The sequence below is a fragment of the Oncorhynchus masou genome, unplaced genomic scaffold, assembly GCF_036934945.1.
Source record: "Oncorhynchus masou masou isolate Uvic2021 unplaced genomic scaffold, UVic_Omas_1.1 unplaced_scaffold_443, whole genome shotgun sequence".
Taxonomy (NCBI): Eukaryota; Metazoa; Chordata; class Actinopteri; order Salmoniformes; family Salmonidae; genus Oncorhynchus; species Oncorhynchus masou.
The window spans coordinates 371,339-396,487 of NW_027010822.1; positions in this window are offsets into that span (position 1 = coordinate 371,339).

Genomic DNA, 25,149 nt, shown 5'->3' on the forward strand with positions numbered 1-25,149 from the left:
CAGAGTAGACGTTCCCTCAAGGAGTTACTGCCCATCTCAGAGTAGACGTTCCCTAATGGAGTTACTGCCCATCACAGAGTAGACGTTCCCTCAAGGAGTTACTGGACATCAAAGAGTAGACGTTCCCTCATGGAGTTACTGGATCTCACAGAGTAGATGTTCCCTCATGGAGTTACTGGATCTCTCAGAGTAGACGTTCCCTAATGGAGTTACTGCCCATCTCAGAGTAGACGTTCCCTAAAGGAGTTACTGCCCATCTCAGAGTAGACGTTCCCTAATGGAGTTACTGGACATCACAGAGTAGACGTTCCCTAATGGAGTTACTGCCCATCTCAGAGTAGACGTTCCCTAATGGAGTTACTGCCCATCACAGAGTAGACGTTCCCTAATGGAGTTACTGCCCATCTCAGAGTAGATGTTCCCTAATGGAGTTACTGCCCATCACAGAGTAGATGTTCCCTAATGGAGTTACTGCCCATCTCAGAGTAGATGTTCCCTAATGGAGTTACTGCCCATCACAGAGTAGACGTTCCTAATGGAGTTACTGGACATCACAGAGTAGACGTTCCCTAATGGAGTTACTGCCCATCACAGAGTAGATGTTCCCTCATGGAGTTACTGCCCATCACAGAGTAGACGTTCCCTCAAGGAGTTACTGGACATCTCAGAGTAGATGTTCCCTAATGGAGTTACTGGACATCACAGAGTAGACGTTCCCTAATGGAGTTACTGGACATCACAGAGTAGACGTTCCCTAATGGAGTTACTGGACATCACAGAGTAGATGTTCCCTAATGGAGTTACTGGACATCACAGAGTAGACGTTCCCTAATGGAGTTACTGGACATCACAGAGTAGACGTTCCCTAATGGAGTTACTGCCCATCTCAGAGTAGACGTTCCCTCATGGAGTTACTGGACATCACAGAGTAGACGTTCCCTAATGGAGTTACTGGACATCACAGAGTAGACGTTCCCTAATGGAGTTACTGGACATCACAGAGTAGACGTTCCCTCATGGAGTTACTGCCCATCACAGAGTAGACGTTCCCTCATGGAGTTACTGCCCATCTCAGAGTAGATGTTCCCTAATGGAGTTACTGGACATCACAGAGTAGATGTTCCCTCATGGAGTTACTGCCCATCTCAGAGTAGATGTTCCCTAATGGAGTTACTGCCCATCTCAGAGTAGACGTTCCCTCATGGAGAAACTGCTCATCACAGAGTAGACGTTCCCTAATGGAGTTATTGGATCTCACAGAGTAGACGTTCCCTCAAGGAGTTACTGGACATCTCAGAGTAGACGTTCCCTCATGGAGTTATTGGACATCACAGAGTAGACGTTCCCTCAAGGAGTTACTGGACATCTCAGAGTAGACGTTCCCTAATGGAGTTACTGCCCATCTCAGAGTAGACGTTCCCTAATGGAGTTATTGGATCTCACAGAGTAGACGTTCCCTCAAGGAGTTACTGGACATCTCAGAGTAGACGTTCCCTAATGGAGTTATTGGATCTCACAGAGTAGACGTTCCCTAATGGAGTTACTGCCCATCTCAGAGTAGACGTTCCCTCAAGGAGTTACTGCCCATCACAGAGTAGACGTTCCCTCATGGAGTTACTGCCCATCTCAGAGTAGACGTTCCCTAATGGAGTTATTGGATCTCACAGAGTAGACGTTCCCTAATGGAGTTACTGCCCATCTCAGAGTAGATGTTCCCTCAAGGAGTTACTGGATCTCACAGAGTAGATGTTCCCTAATGGAGTTACTGGACATCACAGAGTAGATGTTCCCTCAAGGAGTTACTGCCCATCTCAGAGTAGACGTTCCCTCATGGAGTTACTAGACATCACAGAGTAGACGTTCCCTCAAGGAGTTACTGGATCTCACAGAGTAGATGTTCCCTAATGGAGTTACTGGACATCACAGAGTAGATGTTCCCTCAAGGAGTTACTGGATCTCACAGAGTAGATGTTCCCTAATGGAGTTACTGGACATCACAGAGTAGATGTTCCCTCAAGGAGTTACTGGATCTCACAGAGTAGACGTTCCCTCATGGAGTTACTGGATCTCACAGAGTAGACGTTCCCTAATGGAGTTATTGGATCTCACAGAGTAGACGTTCCCTAATGGAGTTATTGGATCTCACAGAGTAGACGTTCCCTAATGGAGTTATTGGATCTCACAGAGTAGACGTTCCCTAATGGAGTTACTGGATCTCACAGAGTAGACGTTCCCTAATGGAGTTACTGGACATCACAGAGTAGATGTTCCCTCATGGAGTTACTGGACATCTCAGAGTAGACGTTCCCTAATGGAGTTATTGGACATCACAGAGTAGACGTTCCCTAATGGAGTTACTGCCCATCTCAGAGTAGACGTTCCCTCATGGAGTTACTAGACATCACAGAGTAGACGTTCCCTAATGGAGTTACTGGATCTCACAGAGTAGACGTTCCCTAATGGAGTTACTGGATCTCACAGAGTAGACGTTCCCTAATGGAGTTACTGCCCATCTCAGAGTAGACGTTCCCTCATGGAGTTACTAGACATCACAGAGTAGACGTTCCCTCATGGAGTTACTGCCCATCACAGAGTAGACGTTCCCTCATGGAGTTACTGCCCATCACAGAGTAGATGTTCCCTAATGGAGTTACTGCCCATCACAGAGTAGACGTTCCCTAATGGAGTTATTGGACATCTCAGAGTAGACGTTCCCTCATGGAGTTACTGCCCATCACAGAGTAGATGTTCCCTAATGGAGTTACTGCCCATCTCAGAGTAGACGTTCCCTAATGGAGTTACTAGACATCACAGAGTAGACGTTCCCTCATGGAGTTACTGGATCTCACAGAGTAGATGTTCCCTAATGGAGTTACTGCCCATCACAGAGTAGACGTTCCCTAATGGAGTTATTGGACATCTCAGAGTAGACGTTCCCTAATGGAGTTACTGCCCATCACAGAGTAGACGTTCCCTCATGGAGTTACTGCCCATCACAGAGTAGACGTTCCCTCATGGAGTTACTAGACATCACAGAGTAGACGTTCCCTCATGGAGTTACTGCCCATCTCAGAGTAGACGTTCCCTCATGGAGTTACTGCCCATCACAGAGTAGACGTTCCCTCATGGAGTTACTGGACATCTCAGAGTAGACGTTCCCTCAAGGAGTTACTGCCCATCACAGAGTAGACGTTCCCTCATGGAGTTAATGGACATCACAGAGTAGACGTTCCCTAATGGAGTTACTGCCCATCTCAGAGTAGATGTTCCCTCATGGAGTTACTGGACATCTCAGATGTTCTCTAATGGAAATACATGCTAGAACACAACAGCAATATGCTCCTGCTAGCTCGTGATTGGCTCTTTTCCACGTCCAGGCTTGTTCTGCCCACTATGATTAGTTTGCTGCCATTAGGAATGACAGGTTGTGGACTATCTTGGGTTAGTTATAAAAAATCTTTGGATACAGTGTTACGGAGCGGCCATTTTGGTTCAGTAGCCCTTCTATGCAGTTTTTACTAGATAGTTCACAGTTTATGTCAAAATGGACTTTTCGTAGCAGATTATGAAAATGAACATAGCAGGTTAGAAGAAGTAGGTTATGGTTAGGAAAACAGTTAGGGTTAGGAATTGTATTCTGTCCAGACATGGATCTGCTATGCTCAGTAGCCCTGCTACTAGTGTCACAGAGCGTCCATGTTGGCTCAGTAGCCCTGCTACTAGTGTCACAGAGCGTCCATGTTGGCTCAGTAGCCCTGCTATGCTACAGTGTCACAGAGCGTCCATGTTGGCTCAGTAGCCCTGCTACAGTGTCACAGAGTGTCCATGTTGGCTCAGTAGCCCTGCTATACTACAGTGTCACAGAGCGTCCATGTTGGCTCAGTAGCCCTGCTATGCTACAGTGTCACAGAGCGTCCATGTTGGCTCAGTAGCCCTGCTACTGGTGTCACAGAGCGTCCATGTTGGCTCAGTAGCCCTGCTATACTACAGTGTCACAGAGCGTCCATGTTGGCTCAGTAGCCCAACTATACTACAGTGTCACAGTGTCCATGTTGGCTCAGTAGCCCTGCTATGCTACAGTGTCACAGAGCGTCCATGTTGGCTCAGTAGCCCTGCTATGCTACAGTGTCACAGAGTGTCCATGTTGGCTCAGTAGCCCTGCTATGCTACAGTGTCACAGAGCGTCCATGTTGGCTCAGTAGCCCTGCTATACTACAGTGTCACAGACTGTCCTTGTTGGCTCAGTAGCCCTGCTATGCTACAGTGTCACAGAGTGTCCATGTTGGCTCAGTAGCCCTGCTATGCTACAGTGTCACAGAGCGTCCATGTTGGCTCAGTAGCCTGCTATACTACAGTGTCACAGAGCGTCCATGTTGGCTCAGTAGCCCTGCTATGCTACAGTGTCACAGTGTCCATGTTGGCTCAGTAGCCCTGCTACTAGTGTCACAGAGCGTCCATGTTGGCTCAGTAGCCCAGCTATACTACAGTGTCACAGTGTCCATGTTGGCTCAGTAGCCCTGCTATACTACAGTGTCACAGAGCGTCCATGTTGGCTCAGTAGCCCTGCTATGCTACAGTGTCACAGAGCGTCCATGTTGGCTCAGTAGCCCTGCTATACTACAGTGTCATAGAGCGTCCATGTTGGCTCAGTAGCCCAGCTATACTACAGTGTCACAGAGTGTCCATGTTGGCTCAGTAGCCCTGCTATGCTACAGTGTCACAGAGCATCCATGTTGGCTCAGTAGCCCTGCTATACTACAGTGTCACAGAGCGTCCATGTTGGCTCAGTAGCCCTGCTATGCTACAGTCACACTACACTACTGTAGGAGGAGTTTTTTAAACGTTCTGAAAACGGATGTGAAGACTAAGCCTGTTCTGGGAACATTACGTTTTAGGTTGCAAGGAGGGTTCTTACTGTGGTTCCAGGGAGATTCTGATGTTCTGAGAACATCTAACTATGGTTCCAGGGAGGTTCTGAGGTTCTGAGAACGTCTAACTATGGTTCCAGGGAGGTTCTGAGGTTCTGAGAATGTCTAACTATGGTTCCAGGGAGGTTCTGAGAACGTTTTACTATGGTTCCAGGGAGGTTCTGAGAACGTATAACTATGGTTCCAGGGAGGTTCTGAGAACGTCTAACTATGGTTGCAGGGAAGTTCTGAGGTTCTGAGAATGTCTAACTATGGTTCCAGGGAGGTTCTGAGGTTCTGAGAACGTCTAACTATGGTTCCAGGGAGGTTCTGAGAATGTATAACTATGGTTCCAGGGAGGTTCTGAGAACGTCTAACTATGGTTCCAGGGAGGTTCTGAGGATCTGAGAACGTCTTACTATGGTTCCAGGGAGGTTCTGAGGATCTGAGAACGTCTTACTATGGTTCCAGGAAGGTTCTGAGAACGTCTTAGTATGGTTGCAGGGAGGTTCTGAGAACATCTTACTATGGTTCCAGGGAGGTTCTGAGAATGTCTTACTATGGTTCCAGGGAGGTTCTGAGAACATCTTACTATGGTTCCAGGGAGGTTCTGAGGTTCTGAGAACGTCTAACTATGGTTCCAGGGAGGTTCTGAGGTTCTGAGAACGTCTTACTATGGTTTCAGGGAGGTTCTGAGAACGTCTTACTATGGTTTCAGGGAGGTTCTGAGAACGTCTTACTATGGTTTCAGGGAGGTTCTGAGAACGTCTTACTATGGTTCCCTGAAAGTTCTGAAGGCTGCTGGGTCAGTGATGTTCAAACCTGTGATCTTCTGTTCTCTATTCATGGACTTATTTCCCTGCACCACCAAGGATGGATCTAGCATCACATGTCATTTAAACTCATACAAAACTGTAAACAAAACCCATTCCAAAGGAAGCACTCATTATTAAGATCAAGTCTGGCCAATCAGTGGGCTCGGGCCAACACACCTGAACACTCTTTCCAAGATAGAGAGAGTTCTGTTGAAGCTGAGAGTTCTGTTTACGCTGAGAGTTCTGTTAACGTTGAGAGTTCTGCTGACGTTGAGAGTTCTGTTGATGCTGAGAGTTCTGTTTACGCTGAGAGTTCTGTTGACGCTGAGAGTTCTGTTGACGCTGAGAGTTCTGTTTACGCTGAGAGTTCTGTTGACGTTGAGAGTTCTGTTGATCCTGAGAGTTCTGTTGACGCTGAGAGTTCTGTTGACGCTGAGAGTTCTGTTGATGCTGAGAGTTCTGTTGACGCTGAGAGTTCTGTTGACGCTGAGAGTTCTGTTGATGCTGAGAGTTCTGTTTACCCTGAGAGTTCTGTTGACGCTGAGAGTTCTGTTGACGCTGAGAGTTCTGTTGATGCTGAGAGTTCTGTTTACGCTGAGAGTTCTGTTGACGTTGAGAGTTCTGTTGACGTTGAGAGTTCTGTTGATCCTGAGAGTTCTGTTGAGGCTGAGAGTTCTGTTGAGGCTGAGAGTTCTGTTGACGCTGAGAGTTCTGTTTACGCTGAGAGTTCTGTTTACGCTGAGAGTTCTGTTTACGCTGAGAGTTCTGTTGACGCTGAGAGTTCTATTGACGCTGAGAGTTCTGTTGATGTTGAGAGTTCTTAGAACAACGGAGGAAGAGTAGCGTTGCTAAGATACACACTAGTAGGGTTTTTGTTGTTGACAGATTGTGGTCTTTGGTAAAAAAAGAGGCCTACAGCCCTGCTCTGCTTTATAAAAAGGTACACTTAATACATGAGTGTTCAGCCCTGCATCAACCCTAAAATGGTTGTGTTGGAAAATGAAAATGACTTCCGTTTGTTGAAATCATGCAGGAATTTCACATCCGGAGAAAGAATGAGATGTTACTACAACCAGCTACGTTCAATTTCTGAGCTCCATTGTTAGAATATTTCATTAGATTGCATCACACATGCGATGATACATAGGACCTGCAGCTGACCAACAGACAAACTCACTCTGAGTAACCTCTGTCTCCCTCTCTCATCTCTCTTCTCCATTGGTCTCTGTTTCTCTACATCCCTCCCTCTCTCACTCCCCTGATTCCTCTCCCTCTCTAACTCTCTCCCTCTATAACTCTCTCCCTCTCTAACTCTCTCTCTCTCTCTCTCTCTCTCTCTCTCTATTCAATTCAAGGGGCTTTATTGGCAGGGGAAACGTGTTAACATTGCCAAAGCGAGTGAGGTAGGTAACACCTCACCCTCCCTCCCTCCCTCCCTCCCTCCCTCCCTCCCTCCCTCCCTCCCTCCCTCCCTCATGTTCTGTAGCCCACCGCCCACCACAGTTCTACTGAAGAGGATGAGAGCGCCCCCGGTCCACTTCTCTTCTACTCTTCCCTGCCTCTCTCTCGCCTTTCCCCTGCACTACCTTTCATTCTCCCTCTCCACTTCCCCTCTTTCTGGTCCTCCCATCACATTCCATGCCACTCCTCTCTTCTCCCCTCCTCCCTCCTCCCTCCTCTCTCCTCCCTCCTCCTCCCTCCTCTCTTCTTCCCTCCTCCCTCCTCTCTCCTCCCTCCTCCTCCCTCCTCTCTTCTCCCCTCCCCCTCCTCCCTCCTCCTCCCTCCTCTCTTCTCCCCTCACCCTCCTCCCTCCTCTCTCCCCCCTCCTCCCTCCTCCCTCCTCCCTCCCTCCCCCCCTCCCTCCCTCCCTCTCTCCTCCTCCCTTCTCCTTCTCCCTCCCCCTCCTCTCTTCTCCCCTCCCCCTCCTCTCTCCTCCCTCCTCCCTCTTCCCTCATCTCTTCTCCCCTCCTCTCTCCTCCCTCCTCTCTCCTCCCTCCTCCACCCTCCTCTCTCTCTTCTCTCAAGCCCACACGTTGTATTGTGTAACATGCAGAGAAGTGTAGATGCTGTCTGGGCTGTTACTGCTGCTGCTACTGTGAATCCTGCTCTGCACTAGCTCAGTAGGCTGCTTTACTGTAAGGGACAAGACCTACTCAATAATTGAGAGCTCCTCCATCTCTCTATTGTGGGAATGGAAAGCCGCCAGCCAGATGATCTGGGTGAAACTCGAGCCCCGTTTCCTTCTACTCCTGGCTAAGTATAGCCAAATGAAACTCTCAACAGAGGAACAAGAGAACAAATAAGGCCAAAGATTACAGAAGCATTGTGAGGCATGTCAGTGACTGCACCAAGGGAGAGACAGAGGAAGGAGAGAGAGGGAGGGAGGGAGATAAAGGGGGAGAGAGGAGGAGGGAGAGGGGGGAGAGAGAGGAAGGGAGAGACAGAGGAAGGAGAGAGAGGGGTGGAGGGAGATAGAGGGGGAGAGAGGGAGGAGGGAGTGACAGAGAGAGTTAGAGAGAGGAATGGAGAGAGAGAGATAGAGAGGGAGGAGGGAAAGAAAGAGGAAGGAGAGAGAGGGAGGGAGAGACAGAGAAGAGAGATGACAGAGGAAGGAGAGGAGAGTGGGAGGAGAGAGGGATAGGGAGACAGAATAGAGGAGAGAGAGGAGGGAGACGACTGAGGCAGAGGAGAGAGGAGAGAGAGCGGGGAGAGGAGAGAGCGAGAGAGGAGGAAGATGACAGAGGTAGAGGAGGGAGGTAAGAGAGAGAGAAAGGAGGAAGACAACAGAGGCAGAGGAGAGAGGGGAAGAGAGAGACAGGGGGAGAGACAGATGAGGTAGAGAGAGGGAGGTAGAGAGAGTAGGAAGATGACAGAAGAAGGAGAGGAGAGGAGAGGCAGAGGAGAGGAGAGAGACAACAGAGGCAGAGGAGAAGAGAGAGACAACAGAGGCAGAGGAGAGGAGAGGAGAGGCAGAGGAGAGGAGAGAGACAACAGAGGCAGAGGAGAGGAGAGGGACAACAGAGGCAGAGTAGAGGAGAGGAGAGGAGAGGCAGAGGAGAGGAGAGAGACAACAGAGGCAGAGGAGAGGAGAGGGACAACAGAGGCAGAGTAGAGGAGAGGAGAGGAGAGGCAGAGGAGAGGAGAGACAACAGAGGCAGAGGAGAGGAGAGGGACAACAGAGGCAGAGTAGAGGAGAGGAGAGGAGAGGCAGAGGAGAGGAGAGAGACAACAGAGGCAGAGGAGAGGAGAGGGACAACAGAGGCAGAGTAGAGGAGAGGAGAGGAGAGGAGAGGAGAGGAGAGGAGAGGAGAGGAGAGAGACAACAGAGGCAGAGGAGAGGAGAGGGACAGCAGAGGAAGAGGAGAGGAGAGGAGAGGTCCTGTGTGGGAGGTCCTGTGTGAGAGGTCCTGTGTGGCTCAGTCGGTAGAGCATGGCGCTTGCAACGCCAAGCGTCGTGGGTTCGATTCCTGCTGGGGCCACCCATATGTAAAAAGTAGTGGCCCCAGCCGACTTGTAAGTCGCTTTGGACAAAAGCGTCTGCTAAATGGGATATATATATATATGAGAGGAGAGGAGAGGAGAGGAGGGAGACAACAGAGGCAGAGGAGAGGAGATGAGAGGAGAGGAGAGGAGAGGAGAGGAGAGGAGAGGAGAGGAGAGGAGAGGAGAGGAGAGGAGAGGAGAGGAGAGAGGAGGAAGGGGAGAGACAGAGGAGGAGAGTGTTCAGTACAGGCTGGTTTAAGAAAAGGAAATGAAGAGGAACGATGCCTTTGAGCTGTATAGCCCAGCAGACTGCAGACAGACAGACACTATCACAGTAACAAGTCATATTTCATACACATTAACAACATACAAGGCAAGGAATATTTTAAACCAGTTATTCATAGTGAATGTTAAGACTGCCATGTTCAGATATTCACCAGTTATTCATAGTGAATGTTAAGACTGCCATGTTCAGGTATTCACCAGTTATTCATAGTGAATGTTAAGACTGCCATGTTCAGGTATTCACCAGTTATTCATAGTGAATGTTAAGACTGCCATGTTCAGATATTCACCAGTTATTCATAGTGAATGTTAAGACTGCCATGTTCAGGTATTCACCAGTTATTCATAGTGAATGTTAAGACTGCCATGTTCAGGTATTCACCAGTTATTCATAGTGAATGTTAAGACTGCCATGTTCAGATATTCAGTCATTTGAATATCAAAAATACTGTATGTATAACCAAAAAATATACAAAAGAGAGAGAGATATATAGAAATCATAGAATGTTTATGGTAGATTACCAGCACTATAAGGACCTGTAGTGTAGTAGTGGAAGTACAGAAGCCTAAAGTACAGAAACCCAGTCTAAAGTACTATACAGAATCCCAGCCTAAAGTACAGAAACCCAGTCTAAAGTACAGAAACCCTGTCTAAAGTACAGAAACCCAGTCTAAAGTACAGAAACCCAGTCTAAAGTACAGAAACCCAGCCTAAAGTACAGAAACCCATTCTAAAGTACAGAAACCCAGCCTAAAGTACAGAAACCCAGTCTAAAGTACAGAAACCCAGCCTAAAGTACAGAAACCCAGTCTAAAGTACAGAAACCCAGTCTAAAGTACAGAAACCCAGTCTAAAGTACAGAAACCCAGTCTACAGTACAGAATCCCAGTCTAAAGTACAGAAACCCAGTCTAAAGTACTATACAAAAACCCAGCCTAAAGTTCAAAAAGCAAGCAATGCAGATGTAGAAGCATATGTGTACAGTCGTGGCCAAAAGTTTTGAGAATGATACAAATATTAATTTCCACAAAGTTTGCTGCTTCAGTGTCTTCAGATATTTTTGTCAGATGTTACCATGGATACTGAAGTATAATTACAAGCATTTCATAAGTGAAGGCTAAAGGCTTTTATTGTCAATTACATGAAGTTGATGCAAAGAGTCAATATTTGCAGTGTTGACCCTTCTTTTTCAAGGCCTCTGCAATCCGCCCTGGCATGCTGTCAATTAACTTCTGGCCCACATCCTGACTGATGGCAGCCCATTCTTGCAAAATCAATGTTTGGAGTTAATCAGAATTTGTGGGTTTTTGTTTGTCCACCCGCCTCTTGAGGATTGACCACAAGTTCTCAATGGGATTAAGGTCTGGGGAGTTTCCTGGCCATGGATCCAAAATATCGATGTTTTGTTCCCCGAGCCACTTAGTTGTCACTTTTGCCTTATGGCAAGGTGCTCCATCATGCTGGAAAAGGCATTGTTCATCACCAAACTGTTCCTGGATGATTGGGAGAAGTTGCTGTCGGAGGATGTATTGGTACCACTCTTTATTCATGGCTGTGTTCTTAGGCAACATTGTGAGTGAGCCCACTCCCTTGGCTGAGAAGCAACCCCACACATGAATGGTCTCAGGACGCTTTACTGTTGGCATGACACAGGACTGATGGTAGCTCTCACCTTGTCTTCACCGGACAAGCTTCTTTCCAGATGCCCCAAACAATCGGAAAGGGGATTCATCAGAGAAAATGACTTTACCCCAGTCCTCAGCAGTCCAATCCCTGTACCTTTTGCAGAATATCAGTCTGTCCCTGATGTTTTTCCTGAAGAGAAGTGGCTTCTTTGCTGCCCTTCTTGACACCAGGCCAGCCTCCAAAAGTCTTCGCCTCACTGTGGGTTCAGATGCACTGACACCTGCCTGCTGCCATTCCTGAGCAGCTCTGTACTGGTGGTGCCCCGATCCATTCCTGAGCAGCTCTGTACTGGTGGTGCCCCGATCCATTCCTGAGCAGCTCTGTACTGGTGGTGCCCTGATCCATTCCTGAGCAGCTCTGTACTGGTGGTGCCCCGATCCATTCCTGAGCAGCTCTGTACTGGTGGTGCCCCGATCCATTCCTGAGCAGCTCTGTACTGGTGGTGCCCCGATCCATTCCTGAGCAGCTCTGTACTGGTGGTGCCCCCGCATCCATGCCCTGATCCATTCCTGAGCAGCTCTGTACTGAGGTGGTGCCCGATCCATTCCTGAGCAGCTCTGTACTGGTGGTGCCCCGATCCATTCCTGAGCAGCTCTGTACTGGTGGTGCCCCGATCCATTCCTGAGCAGCTCTGTACTGGTGGTGCCCCGATCCATTCCTGAGCAGCTCTGTACTGGTGGTGCCCCGATCCCGCAGCTGAATCAACTTTAGGAGACGGTCCTGGAGCTTGCTGGACTTTCTTGGGCGCCCTGAAGCCTTCTTAACAACAATTGAACAAACCTTGAAGTTCTTGATGATCCAATAAATGTTTGATTTAGGTACAATCTTACTGGCAGCAAAATATCCTTGCCTGTGAAGCCCTTTTTGTGCAAAGCAATGATGAAGGCACATGTTTCCTTGCAGGTAACCTGCTTGACAGAGGAAGAACAATGATTCCAAGCACCACCCTCCTTTTGAAGCTTCCAGTCTGTTATTCAAACTCAATCAGCATGACAGAGTGATCTCCAGCCTTGTCCTCGTCAACACTCACACCTGTGTTAATGAGAGAGTCACTGACATGATGTCAGCTGGTCCTTTTGTGGCAGGACTGACATGCAGTGGAAATGTTTTATGGGGACTCAGTTAATTTGCATAGCAAAGAGGGACTTTGCAATTAATTGCAATTCATCTGATCACTCTTCGTAACATTCTGAAGTATATGTAAATATGCAAATTGCCATCATACAAACTGAGGGAGCAGACTGTGAAAATTAATATTTGTGTCAATCTCAGAACTTTTGGCCACGACTGTATTAAAGAAGGTTAAAGTTTATAATTTGGTCCCAGTGACGACATCCAGCTTGTGACTCTAAAAACTTTGATGTTTGTTTTGGTTGTTTTGCAGATTTTTTTTGTGCCTGATAGAAATGAATGTAAATAATGTGTATTGTGTCATTTTGGAGTCACTTCTATTGTAAATAAGACTAGAATGGGATCGTCAACACTTCTACATTAATGTGGACGCTACAATGATTCTGGATAGTCCTGAATGAATAGTGAATAATTATGGGTGAGAAAATTACAGACCTACAAATATCATACCTCCAAGACATGCTAACCTCTCACCATTACAATAACAGGGGAGGTTAGCATACCTCCAAGACATGCTAACCTCTTACCATTACAATAACAGGGGAGGTTAGCATACCTCCAAGACATGCTAACCTCTCACCATTACAATAAAAGTGGAGGTTAGCATACCCCCAAGACATGCTAACCTCTCACCATTACAATAGCAGGGGAGGTGAGACACACACACAAACACACACACACACACAGCTCTAATCCAATATCCTTCCTGTCTCCTCCAGTTTCATTTTCCGCTGGTGTGGTGTGTTCCCTGTACATGACTCTACATTCATCTATTGAAGCAGAAAGGACTTGGGCTGGAGGCCAGCACCTTATCTTCATTCTATACAGAACCAACTGGTCAGAAGGCTGATAGATACTACAGCACCTTATCTTCATTCTATACAGAACCAACTGGTCAGAAGGCTGATAGATACTACAGCACCTTATCTTCATTCTATACAGAACCAACTGGTCAGAAGGCTGACAGATACCACAGCACCTTATCTTCATTCTATACAGAACCAACTGGTCAGAAGGCTGACAGATACCACGGCACCTTATCTTCATTCTATACAGAACCAACTGGTCAGAAGGCTGACAGATATTACAGCACCTTATCTTCATTCTATACAGAACCAACTGGTCAGAAGGCTGATAGATACTACAGCACCTTATCTTCATTCTATACAGAACCAACTGGTCAGAAGGCTGACAGATATTACAGCACCTTATCTTCATTCTATACAGAACCAACTGGTCAGAAGGCTGATAGACACTGAGGCTCCTTATCTTCATTCTATACAGAACCAACTGGTCAGAAGGCTGATAGATATTACAGCACCTTATCTTCATTCTATACAGAACCAACTGGTCAGAAGGCTGACAGATACCACAGCACCTTATCTTCATTCTATACAGAACCAACTGGTCAGAAGGCTGACAGATATTACAGCACCTTATCTTCATTCTATACAGAACCAACTGGTCAGAAGGCTGATAGACACTGAGGCTCCTTATCTTCATTCTATACAGAACCAACTGGTCAGAAGGCTGACAGATATTACAGCACCTTATCTTCATTCTATACAGAACCAACTGGTCAGAAGGCTGACCAATATTACAGCACCTTATCTTCATTCTATACAGAACCAACTGGTCAGAAGGCTGACAGATATTACAGCACCTTATCTTCATTCTATACAGAACCAACTGGTCAGAAGGCTGATAGATACTACAGCACCTTATCTTCATTCTATACAGAACCAACTGGTCAGAAGGCTGACAGATACCACAGCACCTTATCTTCATTCTATACAGAACCAACTGGTCAGAAGGCTGATAGATACCACAGCACCTTATCTTCATTCTATACAGAACCAACTGGTCAGAAGGCTGACAGATATTACAACACCTTATCTTCATTCTATACAGAACCAACTGGTCAGAAGGCTGACAGATATTACAGCACCTTATCTTCATTCTATACAGAACCAACTGGTCAGAAGGCTGATAGATACTACAGCACCTTATCTTCATTCTATACAGAACCAACTGGTCAGAAGGCTGACCGATATTACAGCACCTTATCTTCATTCTATACAGAACCAACTGGTCAGAAGGCTGACAGATATTACAGCACCTTATCTTCATTCTATACAGAACCAACTGGTCAGAAGGCTGATAGATACTACAGCACCTTATCTTCATTCTATACAGAACCAACTGGTCAGAAGGCTGACAGATATTACAGCACCTTATCTTCATTCTATACAGAACCAACTGGTCAGAAGGCTGATAGATACCACAGCACCTTATCTTCATTCTATACAGAACCAACTGGTCAGAAGGCTGACAGATATTACAGCACTTATGACCTACAGCACCTTATCTTCATTCTATACAGAACCAACTGGTCAGAAGGCTGACAGATATTACAGCACCTTATCTTCATTCTATACAGAACCAACTGGTCAGAATGCTGACAGATATTACAGCACCTTATCTTCATTCTATACAGAACCAACTGGTCTCTTCACACCTGTGTTGGGTCCGGGTCTGATTGGAACGGCCAGGCAGTTAAGCACGCCCAGCTAGACACAGCTCACACGTTGGCCCAACTCCAAAAAGAATGATGTGACCCAGTCAGAATTAGCCCAGTTTGACAGATGTGATTTATTAGAGCCTCGCTGACAATAGGAGCAGTGGCAGGGCTGCCTATTCTCTTTACGTAGCACTGCTGTCAACGCAGTCAGTCTGGCCACTGTCACAAAACAACGTTGGACAACTAACAGATGATGGCCTCAGTCACTTAGGTTGTCAACATGTGTGGGAAAGACTCTCCAAGACACTACTGTGGTGGTAAATACCCAAGCTACTCTCATTACCAGAACCTTCCATTAAGTGGGGACGTTCGAGGTCATAAATCATGTTTATGCCCCATGTACAACCGGTAAAGATGTTAATGGAGGACTTCCTTCGTGTGAGGTCAGCTCACCCGTCGATCATTTATCCATGAACAGAATTCTCTCGTATCAAGCGGCCCATTACGATGGTTATGGTTGTTATAAAATATTAACCTCAGCTACATCGGCTAGTGGAAAACCACTACAGGGTCACTTAGCCAGCGGTCTAGGAAGTACAGCTCCCATCCATCTAGACACTCCGAATAATGAGGTGGGATTCTTGATGATTTTTAAAATGATTTGTTATTTATTTCACCTTTGTGTAACCAGGTAGGCTAGTTGAGAACAAGTTCTCATTTAGAACTGCGACCTGGCCAAGATAAAACAAAGCAGTGTGACACAGACAACACAGAGTTACACTCGGAGTAAACAATAAACAAGTCAATAACACAATAAACAAGTCAATGACACAGTAGAAAAAAGAGTCTATATACAGTGTGTGCAAATGGCATGAGGAGGTAAGGCAATAAATAGACCATAGGAGCGAATAATTACAATTTAGCAGATTGACACTGGAGTGATAAATGAGCAGATGATGATGTGCAAGTAGAGATACTGATGTGCAAAAGAGCAGAAAAGTAAATCAAATAAAAACAGTATGGGGATGAGGTAGGTAGGTTGGGCTATTCACAGATGGATTGATGCAGAGGAATATCTACAGGTTAGAAGAAACCGTACTCAACGTAAGGATCTGGCAGGAAAACACCAATGTGAATAATCAACACACCCCTGGTTGTGGCCTACCTGGAGGAAAAGCCAAGATGTGTATCTCTCGACTCATTTATTGACGTGCACCCGAACCAAAGACGTTCATTACTTATACCCCAAGCAAGCCGTTTAGTAGGGACAACACTAAAACACCGCCGCAGTCTTCAACCCCTATCCAGCCGATGAGCGCAGGCGTGCAACCAGGGACGATGTGAGCACCAATCAGGTGCAGGTATTAGGAGACAAGTGGCTTGTCAACACACCATTCACCTCTGCTGCCATGACCTACGACCTCCATGTCCCAACTTGCCATTCCAAACCAGACAGTCTTTTTTTAGCGTACGAGAGGGAGCAATTGTCCAACATTGAATATCTAGCTCTGTACCACCTGGCTTGGGGACCTGGACGCAAGAGATTTTAAATTCCTGACGCCTTTTCGAAGCGTACTCTTGAATCGGGCATCTTCCGTTCAAGACCAAACTCTCCTGTGATGGTTGTTGACCTTAGTCTACTTATTGACAGCCTGGTAACCGCTGACGATAAGCCCAACAGACTGGTGCGTATTTTGACCATAATCTTTGGTTTCACTGCCGTCTAACTACAGCGGATGTAATGAGGACTTATACTAGAATCACTAGTCCCAGGTGGGAGTCAACAACAATCTTTGGTCCGGGGGCGCGGCCCTCCCTCCTATAAAACGTTATAGCCGCTGCTTCCCCAGACGTCTCCAGGTCAGCCCCTGTACGCACCCCTAAACGGATGCCCTAAGACCTTATAAGTAATCTACAGCTACACTAGTACCTTAATAAACTCAACGGTGAAGCAGGATCGTCCTGGTTAGGACACATTAGACAAGAGTCCTAATAGAGTCATTTAGCCAAAGGGACGGACGATATAAACATGTCAGTTGAGGTGTGGTAACCAGAATTAATGGTTTTATTTAGATTTGACAGTCTTCCACATAAACCATGAATTAAGTGCCCCAGTGTCCACCCATGGGAAAGGCCCCAGTGGGAAAAGCACATGGCGAAGGCCCCAGCGTCCACCTATGGTGAAGGCCCCAGCGTTCACCCATGGTGAAGACCCCAGTGTCCACCCATGGTGAAGACCCAAGTGTCCACCCATGGTGAAGACCCCAGTGTCCACCCATGGTGAAGACCCCAGTGTCCACCCATGGGAAAGGCCCCAGTGTCCACCCATGGGAAAGGCCCCAGTGTCCACCCATGGGAAAGGCCCCAGTGTCCACCCATGGTGAAGGCCACAGTGTCCACCCATGGCGAAGGCCCCAGTGTCCACATAATGTCCCAGTGTGAGATATAGGATACATAATGTCCCAGTGTGAGATATAGGATCCATAATGTCCCAGTGTGAGATATAGGATCCATAATGTCCCAGTGTGAGATATAGGATCCATAATGTCCCAGTGTGAGATATAGGATCCATAATGTCCCAGTGTGAGATATAGGATCCATAATGTCCCAGTGTGAGATATAGGATCCATAATGTCCCAGTGTGAGATATAGGATCCATAATGTCCCAGTGTGAGATATAGGATCCATAATGTCCCAGTGTGAGATATAGGATACATAATGTCCCAGTGTGAGATATAGCATCCATAATGTCCCAGTGTGAGATATAGGATCCATAATGTCCCAGTGTGAGATATAGGATCCATAATGTCCCAGTGTGAGATATAGGATCCATAATGTCCCAGTGTGAGATATAGGATACATAATGTCCCAGTGTGAGATATAGCATCCATAATGTCCCAGTGTGAGATATAGGATCCATAATGTCCCAGTGTGAGATATAGGATCCATAATGTCCCAGTGTGAGATATAGGATACATAATGTCCCAGTGTGAGATATTGGATCCATAATGTCCCAGTGTGAGATATAGGATACATAATGTCCCAGTGTGAGATATAGCATCCATAATGTCCCAGTGTGAGATATAGCATCCATAATGTCCCAGTGTGAGATATAGGATCCATAATGTCCCAGTGTGAGATATAGGATCCATAATGTCCCAGTGTGAGATATAGGATACATAATGTCCCAGTGTGAGATATTGGATACATAATGTCCCAGTGTGAGATATAGGATACATAATGTCCCAGTGTGAGATATAGGATCCATAATGTCCCAGTGTGAGATATAGGATACATAATGTCCCAGTGTGAGATATAGGATCCATAATGTCCCAGTGTGAGATATAGGATCCATAATGTCCCAGTGTGAGATATAGGATCCATAATGTCCCAGTGTGAGATATAGGATCCATAATGTCCCAGTGTCAGATATAGGATCCATAATGTCCCAGTTTTAGAACAGTGTGGAAAACTTTCTTTTTGTACTTATTGGTGCCTTTATCAGACAGTCTGCCTGCAGTGATTCATTGAAGGGATTGGCAGGACTCTGTAACAGTGTAAGGCAGTGTAGGTGTCCGTGGCAGCTTGATGAAGGTTAATGCCATCAGTCCTCAACTCAGTGGCAGGTCCAGGCTTTCCACTGCAGGGTTCCTTTACACTCAGTGGCAGGTCCAGGCTTTCCACTGCAGGGTTCCTTTACACTCAGTGGCAGGTCCAGGCTTTCCACTGCAGGGTTCCTTTACACTCAGTGGCAGGTCCAGGCTTTCCACTGCAGGGTTCCTTTACACTCAGTGGCAGGTCCAGGCTTTCCACTGCTGGGTTCCTTTACACTCAGTGGCAGGTCCAGGCTTTCCACTGCAGGGTTCCTTTACACTCAGAGGCAGGTCCAGGCTTTCCACTGCTGGGTTCCTTTACACTCAGTGGCAGGTCCAGGCTTTCCACTGCAGGGTTCCTTTACACTCAGTGGCAGATCCAGGCTTTCCACTGCAGGGTTCCTTTACACTCAGTGGCAGGTCCAGGCTTTCCACTGCAGGGTTCCTTTACACTCGGTGGCAGGTCCAGGCTTTCCACTGCAGGGTTCCTTTACACTCAGTGGCAGGTCCAGGCTTTCCACTGCAGGGTTCCTTTACACTCAGAGGCAGATCCAGGCTTTCCACTGCAGGGTTCCTTTACACTCAGTGGCAGATCCAGGAAGCAGTCTGTTCAGACAGCAGATGCCCTCTCCAACAGCCAATAGGAAGTCCCGAGCTGTGAGGACGTGTTTCACCTAAGTATATATTAGTCCCAAAACAAAATAATCAAATCCAACTCCCTTCTCCATTTTCACATGCAGCTAAAGTCTGTGTTCACCGTTAGATACGGGCTATTAAAAGATCCAGGGTTGGTGACATGGTTTCATTTGCTGTCGAAGGTCATTCCAAGGACTAGCTGGTCACACCTCAGTGGGTTGCCATTTGGAAGGCCGCTTTACTACCCAGAGGCCCATCTGTTGTGCTGACTGCGCCAGTACTGCGCAGCTCTGTATCACAACCCATCTGTTGTGCTGACTGTTCCAGCTCTGTATCACAACCCATCTGTTGTGCTGACTGCTCCAGTACTGCGCAGCTCTGTATCACAACCCATCTGTTGTGCTGACTGCTCCAGCTCTGTATCACAACCCATCTGTTGTGCTGACTGCTCCAGTACTGCGCAGCTCTGTATCACAACCCATCTGTTGTGCTGACTGCTCCAGCTCTGTATCACAACCCATCTGTTGTGCTGACTGTTCCAGCTCTGTATCATAACCCATCTGTTGTGCTGACTGCTCCAGCTCTGTATCACAACCCATCTGTTGTGCTGACTGTTCCAGCTCTGTATCACAACCCATCTGTTGTGCTGACTGTTCCAGCTCTGTATCACAACCCATCTGTTGTGCTGACTGTTCCAGCTCTGTATCACAACCCATCTGTTGTGCTGACTGTTCCAGCTCTGTATCACAACCCATCTGTTGTGCTGACTGTTCCAGCTCTGTATCACAACCCATCTGTTGTGCTGACTGTTCCAGCTCTGTATCACAACCCATCTGTTGTGCTGACTGTTCCAGCTCTGTATCACAACCCATCTGTTGTGCTGACTGCTCCAGCTCTGTATCACAACCCATCTGTTGTGCTGACTGTTCCAGCTCTGTATCACAACCCATCTGTTGTGCTGACTGTTCCAGCTCTGTATCATAACATCCTCTAAAGTATTCCATGTTTTCTTAGTAATGAAGGTACCTGAGATCAGGTAGCAGACCCCCGAGGGTCCAGAGGACTATTTTCCAAGGCTCTGGACAAAAGTAGAGTGCTACAGTGGGAGTTGGGGCCATTTTGGACCCTATATAGGGAGCAGGGGGCCATTTTGGACCCTATATAGGGAGCAGGGGGCCATTTTGGACCCTATTTAGGGAGCAGGGGGCCATTTTGGACCCTATTTAGGGAATAGGGGGGGCATTTTGGACACTATCTAGTGAGTAGGGGGCTATTTTGGACCCTATATAGGGAGCAGGGGGCCATTTTGGACCCTATATAGGGAGCAGGGGGCCATTTTGGACCCTATATAGGGAGCAGGGGGCCATTTTGGACCCTATTTAGGGAATAGGGGGGCATTTTGGACACTATCTAGTGAGTAGGGGGCTATTTTGGACCCTATATAGGGAGCAGGGGGCCATTTTGGACCCTATATAGGGAGCAGGGGGCCATTTTTGACCCTATCTAGGGAGTAGGGGGCTATTTTGAACCCTATCTAGGGAGCAGGGGGCCATTTTCGACACATCCCAGTAGAAGAGGTAGTCCTCATGGGGTAGACAGTCATGCCAAGAGTCATGCCAGGGGAGGAGTGGACTGACAACGGACATACCTCTCAAGTCTGTGGAGAGGGGGAGAAGGGAGAGGGGGAGGCAGAGGGAGGGAGGGATGGCTGGCTAGTCTGGAGGGGGAGAGGGGAGGAGTGGATGGACAACGGACATCCCTCTCCAGTCTGTGGAGAGGGGGAGGCAGAGGGAGGGATCACTGGCTAGTCTGGAGGGGGAGAAGGGAGAGGGGAGGCAGAGGGAGGGATCTCTGGCTAGTCTGGAGGGGGAGAAGGGAGAGGGGAGGCAGAGGGAGGGATCTCTGGCTAGTCTGGAGGGGGAGAAGGGAGAGAGGAGGCAGAGGGAGGGATCTCTGGCTAGTCAGGAGGGGGAGAAGGGAGAGGGGAGGCAGAGGGAGGGATCTCTGGCTGGTCTGGAGGCGGAGAGGGGAGGCAGAGGGAGGGATCTCTGGCTGGTCTGGAGGCGGAGAGGGGAGGCAGAGGGAGGGATCTCTGGCTGGTCTGGAGGCGGAGCGGGGAGGCAGAGGGAGGGATCTCTGGCTGGTCTGGAGGCGGAGAGGGGAGGCAGAGGGAGGGATCTCTGGCTGGTCTGGAGGCGGAGAGGGGAGGCAGAGGGAGGGATCTCTGGCTGGTCTGGAGGCGGAGAGGGGAGGCAGAGGGAGGGATCTCTGGCTGGTCTGGAGGCGGAGCGGGGAGGCAGAGGGAGGGATCTCTGGCTGGTCTGGAGGCGGAGAGGAGAGGCAGAGGGAGGGATCTCTGGCTGGTCTGGAGGCGGAGAGGAGAGGCAGAGGGAGGGATCTCTGGCTGGTCTGGAGGCGGAGAGGGGAGGCAGAGGGAGGGATCTCTGGCTAGCCTCGCATCCCATTTTCTTAGGAAATGTTCCCATAGAATATTGGCCATCTGGCGTACTCCATCCCACTGAAGACAGTGAATTACAATGGAAAGGAGCAAGCATCATTAAAACCTGATTAGAAAATGTATTGGTGATGACTTGGTCACTCAAGGACAGTCAGAGATTTGTCCTGAAGCCACTCCTGTGTTGTCTTGGCTGTGTGCTTCGGGTCATTGTCCTGTTGGAAGGTAAACCTTCCCCCCCGTCTGAGGTTCTGAGCGCTAGGGAGCAGGTAATCATCAAGGATCTCTCCGTACTTTGCTCCGTTCATCTTTCCCTCGATCCCGACTAGTCTCCCAGTCCCTGACACTGAAAAACATCCCCACAGCATGATGCTGCCACAACCATGCTTCACTGTAGGGATGGTGCCAGGTTTCCTCCAGACGTGAAGCTTGGCCTTCAGACCAAAGAATTCAATCTTTGTTTCATCAGACCAGAAAATCTTGTTTCTTATGGTCTGAGAGTCCTTTAGGCGAGTTTTGGCAAACTTCAAGCGCGCTGTCATGTGCCTTTTTACTGAGGAGTGGCTTTTGCTTGGCAACTCTACCATAAAGGCCTGATTGGTGGAGTGCTGAAGAGATGGTTGTCATTCTGGAAGTTTCTCCCATCTCCACAGAGGAACTCTGGAGCTCTGTCAGAGTGGCCATCGGGTTCTTGGTCAGCTCTAAGAAGAGTCTTGGTGGTTCTAAACTTCCATTTATTAAGAATGATGGAGGCCGATCTGTTCCTGGGGACCTTCAATGCTGCAGAATTGGTTTTGTATCCTCCCCCAGATCTGTACCTCTACGGACAATTCCTTCGACCTCATGGCTTGGTTTTTGCTCTGACATCCACTGGCAACGGGTGGGACCTTATATAGACAGGTGTGTGCCTTTCCAAATGATGTCCAATCAATTACATTTACTACAGGTGGACTCCAATCAAGTTGTAGAAACGTCTGAAAGATGATCAATGGAAACAGGATGCACCTGATCTTAATTTCGAGTCTCAAAGGTTCTGAATACTTACGTAAATAAGGTATTTATTTTTTATTATAAATGGTTAAAAAAAGTCTAAAAACCTGTTTTGCTTTGTCATTATGTGGTATTGTGATGTCATTATGGGGTGTTGTGATGTCATTATGTGGTATTGTGATGTCATTATGTGGTGTTGTGATGTCATTATGGGCTGTTGTGATGTCATTATGTGGTATTGTGATGTCATTATGGGGTGTTGTGATGTCATTATGTGGTATTGTGTGTAGATTGAAGGATAAAAAAATAACAATTTAGGACAAGGTAGTGTAACAAAATGTGTAAAAAGGAAAGGGGTCTGAATACTCACAGAAAGTGAAGACTAAGATCCAGACTGTCAGTTGTTCTGAACTCACTTCAGTCGAACGTAACAGGGAGGTCTGTGCTACTGGTGCTGATACATCAAATACACAGCTGGAACGCTGATTTATTCAAGAGCTCAGAAAACCAGGTGTTTTAATCGGCATATGCTTACTTCAACTTTGACCAATTAAGATAAGCAGAGTCAGGTGTTTACATGACTATTTCATACTCGGCCAGCTGCCAAAATCGGTTTAACATTGAATTATTACATTTTTTTTTTTGTATTATATTTTTCGTATTTAGCAGACACTCTTATCCAGAGCAATTAGGGTTAAGTGCCTTGATTAAGGGCATATCGCCAGACCTAGTCAGCTGGGGAGGATTCGAACCAGCAACCTTTCGGTTACCTGTCAAAATCTAAACACACACACAGTGTGATGATCAGGTTAGTAGAATAGCCTGGAACCCCGGAAGCATAGAACCCCGGAACCATAGAACCATAGAACCTGATCCTCATACTGATAACATGATCTGACCTACACACACACACACACACACGCACGCACACGCACACGCACTCGCACACGCACACGCACACGCACTCGCACACGCACACGCACACGCACACACACACACGCACACACACACACACACACACACACACACACAGCAGCATACTGTACTTTATCCCTCAGAGACTTCAGATAGTCTAATGCTAATGGTCCATCAGTCATGTTGGAAGCAGAGCCTTCAGATAGTCTAATGGTCCATCAGTCATGTTGGAAGCAGAGCCTTCAGATAGTCTAATGCTAATGGTCTATCAGTCATGTTGGAAGCAGAGCCTTCAGATAGTCTAATGGTCCATCAGTCCTGTTGAAAGCAGAGCCTTCAGATAGTCTAATGGTCTATCAGTCATGTTGAAAGCAGAGCCTTCAGATAGTCTAATGGTCCATCAGTCCTGTTGGAAGCAGAGCCTTCAGATAGTCTAATGGTCCATCAGTCATGTTGGAAGCAGAGCCTTCAGATAGTCTAATGGTCCATCAGTCCTGTTGGAAGCAGAGCCTTCAGATAGTCTAATGGTCCATCAGTCATGTTGGAAGCAGCATACCACTTTCCCCTGGTCCTGCTCTATTCAGAAGAGGATTGTTGGAAGAGGTGGAGACGAAGTTGGCATTAGAGGAGTAGAGACACTGGTTGGGGAACCCATTTCTCCTCCTCACCGACCATCGGAACCTGGAGTACTTACGGACTGTGAGGCGACTGAACTCAAGCCAAGCCAGGTGGACCCTTTTCGTCACCAGATTCAATTTCACACTGATGGGCTGCCCAGGTTAGGTAAAATATCAAAGCCAATGCCCTGTCCTGCCTCTACGATTCGGGAGAGGTTCCCGTCTCGAGTCACTCCCACATAATCACTCCCTCTCGAGTCGTAGCCCTTGTGCTCTGGGACATAGATGTGGACATTCGTCGGGCCCCGGAGAGGGAACCCACACCGGCCAACCGTCCTCCTGAGTGCTCCAAAGTTACCACAGGGACTCGGGATTAGGGATCAGCTATTAGGGATCGGGGATTAGGGATCGGCTATTAGGGATCGGCTATTGGGGATCGGTTATAAGGGATCAGCTATTAGGGATCAGCTATTGGGGATCGGTTATAAGGGATCAGCTATTAGGGATCAGCTATTGGGGATCGGTTATAAGGGATCAGCTATTAGGGATCAGCTATTGGGGATCGGGGATTAGGGGTTGGCTATTAGGGATCGGGGATTAGGGATCGGCTATTGGGGATCGGGGATTAGGGATCGGCTATTAGGGGTCGGGGATTAGGGGTTGGCTATTAGGGATCGGGGATTAGGGATCGGCTATTAGGGGTCGGGATTAGGGGTTGGCTATTAGGGATCAGCTATTAGGGATCAGCTATTAGGGATCGGGTATTGGGGATCGGGGATTAGGGATCGGGGATTAGGGATCGGGGATTAGGGATCGGCTATTAGGGATCGGGGATTAGGGATCGGCTATTAGGGATCAGCTATTAGGGATCGGCTATAAGGGATCGGGGATTAGGGATCGGCAATTAGGGATCGGGGATTAGGGGTTGGCTATTAGGGATCGGGGATTAGGGATTGGCTATTAGGGATCGGGGATTAGGGATTGGCTATTAGGGATCGGCTATTAGGGATCGGCTATTAGGGATCGGGTATTGGGGATCGGCTATTAGGGATCGGGGATTAGGGATCGGCTATTAGGGATCGGCTATTAGGGATCGGCTATTAGGGGTTGGCTA